General features: G+C 36.9%; 1 protein-coding gene across 3 annotated transcripts in view; it reads right to left on the minus strand.

The window, feature by feature from the left end:
* Positions 1-12472, minus strand: part of GPC5 (glypican 5) — a 1164489-nt gene that overhangs the window by 896202 nt on the left and 255815 nt on the right. The gene's annotated exons all lie outside the window — the stretch shown is intronic.

Raw genomic sequence — 12472 nt, forward strand, 5'->3', positions numbered from 1 at the left:
TGATACTTCATAAACCACAGTGCCAAAGAGGTATGAGCAAGATGAAGAAGCAGAAAAACCTTTCCCAATTAAAAGAACAAGAGAAATCCCCTGAAAGAAAGATCAACGAAATAGACATCGATAGTCTACTGGATCAAGATTTCAAAAAAGGAGTGATCGAATTGCTGAAGGAATTAAAAGAGATAGTGTTTAGAGATATAAAATATGTCAAAAATGAAATTGAAGCTATAAAGAAGAGCCAAGTAGAATGGGTAAACTCATTGACAGAGATGAGGAATGATCTAATAGCTGTGCAAAGCCGACTAGATAATGCAGAGGAACCAATTAGTGATCTAGAAGACAGGGCAATAGAAAGCACCCATTCAGAAGAACTACAAGAGAAGCAAATAAAAAATAATGAAAATAGCATAAGGGACCTATGGGATAATATAAACTGTCCCAATCTTCGCATAATAGGGGTCCCAGAAGGAGAAGAAAGATCAAAGGGGATTGAAAAGGTTTTTGAAGAAATCATGACTGAAAACTTCCCAAACTTAAAGAAGGAATCAGATATCCAAGTACAGGAAGCTCAGAGGGTCCCAAACAGGAAGAACCCAAATAGACCCACACCAAGACATATCATAATCAAGATGGCCAGAGTCAAGGATAAAGAAATGATTCTAAAGGCAGCAAGAGAAAAGCAAAGAGTAAGTTACAAGGGAACCCCCATAAGGCTCTCAGCTGATTTCTCTACACAAACACTACAGGCCAGAAGGGAGTGGCAAGATATATTCAAAGCCCTGAATGAAAAAAAGATGCAGCCTAGGATCCTTTATCCAGCAAGGCTATCCTTGAGGATAGAAGGATAAATAAAGAGTTTCACAGACAAAAAAAAGCTGCAGGAGTTTAGCAACACTAAACCCATGCTAAAAGAAATATTGAAAGGGCTATTCTAAATAGAAAAGCAGCAGGATGCTACAGAAATGAGAAACACTACAGAAAAATGGAAAGGTGATAACTCATGAATTACAAATAAAGTAAACATGAAATTATAAAAGAAGACATACAAATCACTGAGAGTGGGAGAGGGAGGCAGGGAAATATAGAATATTTTTTTCTTTCTTTTTTAAATTTTTTAACACTCGGATGGGTTTGAGATCATGTTACTATCAGTTTAATAAAAACAGTTATAGTAATGGGTTGACAGATTTACAAAAAAGGGTAACCACAAGCCAAAAATTTACAAAGGAGTCACAAAAATTAAATAAAATCCATGAAAATACAAAGGAAAATTACCAAACCACAAAAGGAAGAAGAAAGGAACAAAGAGGATATACCAATTCAACTGCAAAGATAAGTTCAAAATGGCAATAAACACACATCTATCATTAATTACTGTAAATGTTAATGGACTAAATGCTCCAGTCAAAAGACACAGAGTGGCAGACTGGATAATAAAGCAAGAACCTTCAATATGCTGCATACAAGAGACCCACTTTAGGGAGAAGGACACATACAGATTGAAAGTGAAAGGATGGAAAAGGATATTCCATGCAAATGGAAAAGCCAAAAAAGCAGGTGTTGCAGTACTGATTTCAGACAAAATAGACTTTAAAACAAAGGCCATAAAGAAAGATAAAGAAGGACATTTTATAATGATTAAAGGAGTGATACAAGATGAGGATATTACACTCGTTAATATATATGCACCCAATATAGGAGCACCTAAGTACATACAAGAATTCCTAACAGAGATAAAGGGGGATATTGATGGGAATACAATCATAGTTGGAGATTTTAACACTGCATTAACATCACTAGACAGATCTTCCAGACAGAAAATAAACAAGGCAACAGAGAAATTAAATACTACAATAGAAAAACTAGATTTGGTGGATATTTTCAGAGCATTACACCCCCCAAAAATAGGATATACATTCTTTTCAAGTGCACATGGAACATTTTCCAGGATCGATCATGTACTTGGGCACAAAAGAAACCTCAACAATTTTAAGAAGATAGAAATTATCTCAAGCATCTTTACTGACCACAATGCCATGAAACTGGAAATCAACAACAGAGAAACAAAGGAGAAAAAAAGGAAAGCATGGAGATTAAACAATATGTTATTGAAAAAACAATGGATCAATGAGGAAATCAAAGCTGAAATTAAAAAATACCTTGAGACAAATGATAATGAAAGCACAACCACTCAAAACCTATGGGACACAGCAAAGGCAGTGCTAAGAGGGAAGTTTATAGCGATACAGGCCTTCCTCAAAAAAGAAGAACAATCTCAAATAAACAATTTAACCCACCACCTGAATGAATTAGAAAAAGAAGAACAAAAAGCCCCAAAAAGCAGCAGAAGGAAGGAAATAATAAAGATCAGAGAGGAATTAAATACAATAGAGATTAACAAGACCATAGAAAAAGTCAACCAAACCAAAAGCTGGTTTGTTGAAAAAGTAAATAAAATCGACAAACCTCTGGCCAAACTCACAAAGAAGAAAAAAGAGAGAGCACAAATTAGCAAAATAAGAAAGGAAAATGGAGAAATTACAACAAACAAAATAGAAATACAGAATATCATACGAGAATATTATGAAAAACTATATGGAACCAAACTGGATAACCTAGAGGAGATGGACAAGTTTCTGGAAACATACTGTCCACCAAAACTGAATCAAGAAGAATCTGAACACTTGAACAATCCGATCACTAGAAAGGAAATAGAAATAGCAATTAAAAACCTCCCTACAAATAAAAGTCCAGGACTGGACGGCTTCACCGGGGAATTCTACCAAACATACAAAGAAGAACTCATACCAGTCCTTCTCAAACTCTTCCAGACGATTGAAAAGGAGGGAATACTCCCAAACTCATTCTATGAAGCCACCATCACCCTGATACCAAAACCAGGCAAAGACACTACAAAAAAGAGAATTATAGGCCAATATCACTGATGAACATAGACGCCAAAATCCTCACCAAAATTTTAGCAAATAGAATCCAACAACACATAAAAAAGATTATACATCATGACCAAGTGGGGTTCATCCCAGGGACACAAGGCTGGTTCAACATACGCAAATCAATCAGTGTAATACATCACCTCAACAAGAGAAAGGACAAAAACCACATGATCATCTCCATCGATGCAGAAAAAGCATTTGATAAAATTCAACACCCATTTATGATAAAAACTCTCGCCAAAGTGGGTATAGAGGGAACATATCTCAACATAATAAAAGCTATATATGACAAACCTACAGCCAGCATAGTACTCAACGGTGAAAAACTCAAAAGCTTCCCACTAAAATCTGGGACAAGACAAGGATGCCCATTATCACCACTCCTATTCAACATAGTCCTGGAAGTCCTAGCCACAGCAGTCAGGCAAGAGAAAGAAATAAAAGGGATCCAAATTGGAAAAGAAGAGGTAAAAGTGTCATTATATGCTGATGACATGTTACTATATATAGAAAACCCTAAAAGGTCCACACAGAAGCTACTACAGCTGATTGAAGAATTCAGCAAGGTAGCAGGTTACAAAATTAACGTTCAAAAGTCAGTTGCATTTCTTTACACTAACGATAAATCAACAGAAGAAATAAAGAAACAATCCCCTTTAAAATAGCACCCAACGTAATAAAATATCTGGGAATAAATCTAACCAAGGAGGTGAGAGAATTATACACAGAAAACTATAAACCACTGATGAAGGAAATTAAAGAAGACTTTAAAAAATGGAAAGATATTCCATGCTCTTGGATTGGAAGAATCAATATTGTTAAAACGGTCACACTGCCCAAGGCAATCTACAGATTTAATGCAATCCATATCCAATTACCCAGGACATATTTCACAGAACTAGAAAAAATCATAATAAAATTCATAGGGAACCATCAAAGACCTAGAATTGCCAAAGCATTACTGAAGAGAAAGAAAGAGGCTGGAGGAATAACTCTCCCAGACTTCAGACAATACTATAGAGCTACAGTCATCAAGACAGCATGGTATTGGTACCAAAACAGACATATAGACCAATGGAACAGAATAGAGAGCCCAGAAATGAACCCACAAACTTTTGGTCAACTCATCTCTGACAAAGGAGGCAAGAATATACATTGGAATAAAGACAGTCTCTTCAGCAAATGGTGTTGGGAAAACTGGACAGCAGCATGTAAAACAATGAAGCTAGAACACTCCCTTACACCATATACAAAAATCAACTCAAAATGGATTAAAGACTTAAACATAAGACAAGATACAATAAACCTCCTAGAGGAAAACATAGGCAAAACATTATCTGACATACATTTCAAAAATTTTCTCCTAGAAGAAATAAAAGCAAGAATAAACAAATGGGACCTAATGAAACTTACAAGCTTCTGCACAGCAAAGGAAACCAGAAATAAAAGAGGAAGAAAACCTACGGAATGGGAGAAAATTTTTGCAAGTGAAACCGACAAAGGCTTGATCTCCAGAATATATAAGCAGCTCATACGACTCAATAAGAAAAAAATAAACAACCCAATCCAAAAATGGGCAGAAGACCTAAACAAGCAATTCTCCAAGGAAGACATACAAATGATCAAAAAGCACATGAAAAAATTCTCAATATCACTAATTATCAGAGAAATGCAAATCAAAACTACAATGAGGTATCACCTCACACCAGTCAGAATGGCCATCATTCAAAAATCCACAAATGACAAATGCTGGAGAGGCTGTGGAGAAAGGGGAACCCTCCTACACTGCTGGTGGGAATGCAGTTTGGTGCAGCCACTATGGAAAACAGTGTGGAGATTCCTCAAAAGACTAGGAATAGACTTACCATATGACCCAGGAATCCCACTCCTGGGCTTGTATCCAGAAGGAAATCTACTTCAGGATGACACCTGCACCCCAGTGTTCATAGCAGCACTATTTACAATAGCCAAAACATGGAAACAGCCTAAATGTCCATCAACAGGTGACTGGATAAAGAAGAGGTGGTATATTTATACAATGGAATACTACTCAGCCATAAAAACCGACAACATAATGCCATTTGCAGCAACATGGATGCTCCTGGAGAATGTCATTCCAAGTGAAGTAAGCCAGAAAGAGAAAGAAAAATACCATATGAGATCGCTCATATGTGGAATCTAAAAAACAAAAGCAAACAAACAAACAAAAACAAAGCGTAAATAAAGGACAGAAATAGACTCACAGACAGAGAATACAGACTTGTGGTTACCAGGTGGGTGGAGGGTGGGAAGGGATAGACTGGGATTTCAAAATTGTAGAATAGACTACACTGTATAGCACAGGGAAATATACACAAAATGTTATGATAACTCACAGAGAAAAAAATGTGACAATGAGTGTGTATATGTCCATGAATAACTGAAAAATTGTGCTGAACACTGGAATTTGACACAACATTGTAAAATGATTATAAATCAATAAAAAATGTTAAAAAAAAAAAAATCCCTCAGACTGAACAACTCAGAACTCACTGATCCCCCAGCCCTGAATCTCCCATTTGCAGGCTGAAATCCTTGCAATAAACTCATTTCCACTTTATTTTATTCAGGACAGAGTTTGGGTTTTGATCACATGAACTAAACATTCCAATTAAAAACCAAAAACTGATTTATCACCACTTAATAAATACTGTTGGCTACCACCCTGCAAAAAGAAAAAAAAAGCCGAATTATTTATGTTAATAATGGCTATATGAACACAACCTCTAAAGAATTGTTTAAGTAATAGAAAACTATATAAATTAAACTCTTACTCTTTCACAAAGAGCTGAAAATATGTATGTGTTTTAAGTTAGGTGTCATAAATCTAACAATTTTAAACAACAAAAATTGTCATATACCAATAAAGAAATTAAATCTATAGTAAACTGTGACAACTTTAAAAGACTGTGACTTATTTATATGTAAAGAGTTTTAAATATTTAGTAATCAGAAGAATGTTTATTTTCATTTACAGGGTAAGACAGCATCAGAGACACTGATGCATTTCTCTTTTCTGAGCTAGTACACGAATTAATAATTTTAAATTGGCTAAAATTTATAGAAAGTAGTTTCTTCTATTGGTATTCCTATGGGAATAGTGCAAAGAAAATACACCCCAAGAGAGAAAAACTGCCATGGATATGATGCTAATGTGTAAAAACGAACTCAGGAAATGTTAAGTTTTCTAACTCTACTTTATTATGAATTGCACAAAGAAGTGGTTTTGTTAATGATTTGGTGGGTCAATTGGAAATCTACTTTTTTGTCTTTCTTTTTGTTTTAATTATGAGTTACAGTAGGAAATCCAAACAAGTCAACTCTTTTTGGCAAATTATATCTTATACCTGTCTGGATAATCACTATATTTACTACACACTATGATGAAAAATTATGTATGCTTAGCATATGAAATGGCAAAAAACTGTTACTGAGAAATTGAGTACCATCAGCTCTCGTGAAAAGATTTTAAATACTTTTTAATTAGGAAAAAAACATGATTAAAAAAACAGTTCTCATCTCAACTTTAACAACAATATGTGTGTTTATTTTTATGTATGCATACGCAAACACACGCTGATTTTCTCAGACACAGAGCTGAGTTAAGCACACTCCTCAATTCCTGGCATACTATGATCACTGGTCCTTGAGCACCTCTGTACTCATTTGTTTTATTATCTCATTTTTTCTTCATCCCTCATCCCGTTTCCTGTCATTTTATAAATGTCCATCCTAATATATTTAATATAAGTACTTTGCTATGTCCTTTCCTTGAAAATACATGTTTATTTTATGTATTCATGCGTTTTTAATTTATAAGTAGTACTACACTATTATTCTCAGTGTAATACTTTTTTTCTCTCTAATCACAATATTTTTTGATGTATGAAAATACGTTCTTTCCTTCTGACTGCACTATAATGTTCTAAAGTCTTACATTTTCTTTTTCCTGTTCTCTTGGTATGGACATATAGGTTGCCTCTATTTCTCAGCTGCAACAAATATTCAAAAACGTCCTTTGTGCATATGAGCAAGCGTTTCTCTGGGATACATCCTAAGAAGGCAGGCTACAGTGCACAGAGTATGAGTCTCACCAGCTGCAGCAAGCTCCTTGCCAGGATGGCTGAACCAGCGCACCGCATGACCCTCTGCAAAGAAAACCCAACCCCATCAACAGGCCAACCATTAGAAATGCAGGACAAAAAAGCAGCCACATACAGCATTATAAACATACCTTTGTCTGAATCAATCTTTGTATTCAATATACTTCCAATCAAGAGACTATAAAATAAATTTGGAAAAATAAATTCCAGAAATATCAAAGAGAATTTTGGAAAACAGAATAAAGAGGTTTGACAGATGTAACAAAAGCAAAATAAAAAAGAAAGAAAAAAACCAAAAAACAATTTCATAGAGAGTTTATAAATAGAGTATATAAATATAAACAGTGTATCTATGGGAATTTGGAATGAGTATGAAGTTGAAAAAATGAGGAAAGGAAAAGAATGGATTGTTTTAGAGCATCCCTTGAAAACTGCCTCAGAATTTGAAAAATTTAAGTTGGAACTTTACCTTATATATGGTAAAGATACAGTCTCTCTATATATTAAACATTTAATGAGGGAAACAAAACTATAATGCTAGCATTAAAAAGTATAGTAGAATTTTTTTTGAACTGATGCAGGCAAGAAATTTTTAAACAAGAAAAAATATTTGAGAAACTTAAGAATTTTTATTTAACAAGATCATCTTAGACTAAATTACTCATCAACTGACTTTTACTTACATTTAATACATCATATTGAAATATCATCTCAGAAAATATTTGCAAAATCTAAAACTGACAAATAAACCACATAGAGGACATAAAAGGAACTCCTACAAATGGATAAATGAACTTTACAAAGAAATATAGTAGAAAATTCAACTAACAGAAAAAAAAAAAAGAAACCCATAAAACAGAAAAAACAAAACTACAGGAAATAATTAAAATTTCTAAACCTTTATTAGTTTGTATTAGTTAATATATTAATTAGAGTGATAAGTAAATAGCTCGCCCATCAAATAAGAATGGGATGCGAATAACAAAAAAATTAAGTACAAGAAACAAATCCTTGGAAATTAAAGATATAAAAAAAAAATGCCACTTTATTTGCCACAAAAAGAACTCACAGTCTCTCACCTAGTTCCTAATTCCCAGCTTCCGAGCACCTTCACCGCAGCAAGACAGGGTTCTCTTGAGAAAGAACCCTGCGTAAACCCAACAACTATGTAGTGTAAGTCTTCCTTCAAGCCATCCCTTAAGAAACCTGCAGCCCTTTTGCTTCTCAGGAACAGACACTAGCTCTCAGTTAACATTCATCCTGAAGACCCACAGTGCCACTAGACTCTTGTCAGTCTAAATGGGCCCTACAGAAGTCAAACGAAAATTAAGTTTTAGGCTCAGTCGGTCTCACGCTGGGCCCCCTGAGTACATAGAAGTGTGTCTATTTCACACTTCTGTGCACATATTTAGATGAGATACACGCACCCCTCGCACAGTCCCCATACTGGTTTCTCCACTCATGGAGTGAGGGCCAAACTGAAATTCCAAAAACTACCTCTCATAGAAAATTAGTAAATAAAAGGGTATCATAGCTGTTTTGGTTCTGGTACCAATGCCAACAGGTGGAGAGGAAGTAGGGGTACCCACGCCAACAAAAAGCAACTTCTCACAGCAGCAGCGTATCTGAAAATTCAACTTAATTCTGAAACTATCTACCCAGACATAGCATTAGATTCCACAGGTTCTATGCACCCTGCCCCTGCCTCCCCCACAGTCAGATGCCAGGCTTAAGTCCAGGTTACCAGTACTTCTGACTAACTGACTATAAATCACGGGTTCCCATGACCCCCTCCTCCCCAAGGATGGATTAATCTGGCAGAGCAGCTCACAGAGTAAGTTTTACTTACAAGGTCAACAGTTTACTATAAAAGGATGTAACTCCGGAACAGCCTGCGGGGAGAGCCGCAGAGGGCGAGGCACAGGGAGAGGGTGTGGAGCTTCCACGCTGCCCCTGTCCCGCCCTCACCCCCCCACCCCCACCGGCACTCCGCTCTCCCAGCACCTCCACGTGCTCATCAACCCGGATGCTCTCCAACCTCGCTCTTTGCAGCTTTTATGGAGGCTTCATGACACAGGTGTGGTTGATTAACTCATTGGTCATTGGCAATTGATTCAGCCTGTGGCCCCTCTCTCCTCACTGGAGGTTGGGAGGTGGGACTGAAAGTTTCAAGTTTCTAATCACATGTTTGGCTCTCCAGGCAACCAGCCCCATCCTTAGGTGGGGTCCAAAAGTCACCTCCTTAACATAACGAAAGACACTTTTTTGCTTTCATCACGTTGGAAAATCCAAGAGTTTTGGTAGCTGTATGCCAAGAATTGTGTCAGACACCAAATATGTATTTCTTACGATAAATCACACTATCACAATATCCCCAGGGAATTGCTGAGTTTAGGGTTATCATCAAAGACATGAAAAATGTAGTGACGGTGATTCTAACACCTCACCAGTGACCTCACTTGTTTGGCTGGTCTGTGCACACTGAGGTCGACATGGAGGATGGTTGGATTATCATAACCTGAGTCAAAGGGTGACTCCAATTACATAGTATGTGGTATCTGCTAGAACAAATCAAAACATGTCCCGCCACCTGCTATCCAGCTAATGATTTGGCAAATGCTTTTATCTCTTTACCACTTAGTAAGGACAATTAGGAACATTTCACTTTCAGCTGGCAAGTATCCCTTCACTGTTAGACCTCCGGGCAATTCTCCTTCTCCATGACAGACATGAGCCGTGATCATCTAGACGTCCTACAGGACACCATGCTGATAATAAAATATTGATCACATCATCCTAGATAACAGTAGGCAAGTGAATGACTCTGGTGGGGAAAAATATTGACATTTTGAGTGCTTGACAATTCAGCAGGGTTTCTAAATGTCTGAATCTGATTGGGATATTCTTCTAATGTAAATGTCTGCACTTAAGATGTCTAGCACTCAGGAAGAGGCACAGTGCTATCTGAGTCCCTTTGCACATTAGGAAAAACGTATCACACACATATTACAACTTAGTGTGTTGTTGTAACCCATCTGTAAAGTAGCCCCCAGCTGCTCTGACGTTCAGTCCAGACAACCCAGTTCATTTATTCAATGGTGACCGAAGTACAGGGGGCAAATAAAGATGCTCTACAGAGACTCCAGAAAGCCCCATTAGAAGAATCATAGTATAGACATCAAGGGTTTTGGAGTAAAGTCATTTCTTTTGCTAAAAACTGTATTTGCTTGCTTCGTTAGTTGGTTGGTTGGTTGGTTTGCAACTGGGCTCTGATCGAAACTGCACACTTGACCATGAGCTACCAAGTGATTCGGCAACCTGAGGTGGCCAAGATGAACTCAATGATATACGATCTGCCAGGCTATACAATCAGACTTGTGTCAAAGCAATATAACCTCAAGTGGAAATGATCTATTGGAAAGCAGACTCAAGTAGGTAGAAAAAGCACAAGTAAGATGCATGGAAAGTAGCCCAGGCTCACTAAGCGCCCACTCCTGTTACACTGCCCCACCTACTTCAAGCACAATTTATGACCTCATGGGGAAAGATAGTTGATGAAGGATAAATAAAATTCAGTTTGTAAAAGGGAAATCAAAATGGTACTGCTAAGAGAGCTCTCTACATGGAGCTGAAGGCCTTTCAGGAAGTGTGGCATGCACATCTCAGCCTGGATGGAATCTGACCTTTGTCCACTTATTGTCCTAATGCAGGCACCCACAACATCTGCCCAATGTTCCAGAAGCTCAAGATAGTTATCAGACCCTTACACCAAATAACTCGTGACCGCCTCTCTACTCACTGAGCCCTTACCCTGAAATAGCCCTTAGGGATAAATATTTCCTTTCTTACATCAGTCGATCATAATTCTTGCCAGACAACTTTACACAGCCTTGTGGCTTTTGTCTTTAGGAGCCCCTGACTCTTTTTTTCCCTCAACACTCTTTTAGTTTTACCCAAACCTGTGTCTCCAGAACTGCAATTCCCAAGAGCCTAAATAAATTCTTTTCTTATTTGCAGCCTTCTGCATTGCTTGGTTGACAAAGTCTACTTTATAGATAGGAAAGGATAAATAAAACTCAGGTCTAGTTTATGGATAGGTCAGCACAACATATAGGCATCAAGCAGAAATATACTGCCATAGCAATTAAGTCCCATCCAGGAGTAGCAATAAAAAAATGTGTAAAAATGAAATGCTTAAGCGGGCTCAAGTGCAGTGCCTCTAGTTTCTCACTTTGTGTGGCACGAGATTGGCCTGTGATGGGTCCACCCTGAGTCATGGGAAATGGCTAATGGTGGCTGAACTGGTCAAGGACATAGAAATAATGAGTTTGCAAGACTGGTGACAAGGAGGTCTATTTAATGGCCAGGATAGAATCATCAAAAACCTCCCAGTCATGTGAGCCCCTCATTGCTCCTGAGCCATTTCCTAACATTTCACCTGCATTGTCTTAGTTTTGCAAGTGAATAAACCATGTTAAGCGTTGGGTTTTGTTTTGGTTTTTCAGCAGCTAAGTTCCCTTGGTAGTGAAACTGACATGACCTCTAAGAAGAACCTAAGAAAACCCTTGGCTGGGTTTTATTATAAGAACCACCACAGTCAAAGCATATTGATTTCTCAAATGCAAGAAATGACTGCTGATCACTACAGATGTTTAAATTTAAAAAATAAATAAATAAACCACAGCTACTTTGCAAGCAAACAATGTGTTTTGAGCTGTAGCAAATAGCCAGCAATAGCCCAAATCTTTATCCTGTTCTCACAACCCACCTGAGGAGAAAACGAGGCAATTAAGAGCACTATTCCAAAATAGAGAAAAGATTTTACATTACAGAGAGTAAGACCACGTAAAATATAGAATTCTTCATAAGATATTGTTAGAAATGATTATTTGAATTAATAAACAGAGTTGTGAATTTCAGTTTAATTCAAAAATACCTACTGAGAATCTAGTATTTGCCAGAACATAGCACTGCTCAACTGAATACCGCAATAAATAAAATAACAGTTTCCTACAGTTTTAAGAGGTTTGTAGTTTAATCACCAATTATCAAGTAAATGGACACTAATGAAGGCTCTAATTTAACCAGTGAAATAATGATGGGCATAGTGGTAGAAATGTGAATTACAGACACAAGCCACTCAACGCTTATCATTTTGAATCAACAGATAGTAATTTTCAGTATTCCAGGTAAAAGGTATGCATACTTTGGTTTTTAAACAGATACTTAGCAGTCTACAGTAATACTTACCACATCATTTACATGAATACTCTTTCTGTCTTGCATTCCGTCCAATATAGAAGCCATTAGCTACATGTAAAATTCAGACTAAAACTAGTTAAAATTATACAACATCAAAAATTCAATCCTTAGTCA

Source organism: Camelus dromedarius, chromosome 13, assembly GCF_036321535.1.
Source record: "Camelus dromedarius isolate mCamDro1 chromosome 13, mCamDro1.pat, whole genome shotgun sequence".
In the NCBI taxonomy this organism is placed as follows: domain Eukaryota; kingdom Metazoa; phylum Chordata; class Mammalia; order Artiodactyla; family Camelidae; genus Camelus; species Camelus dromedarius.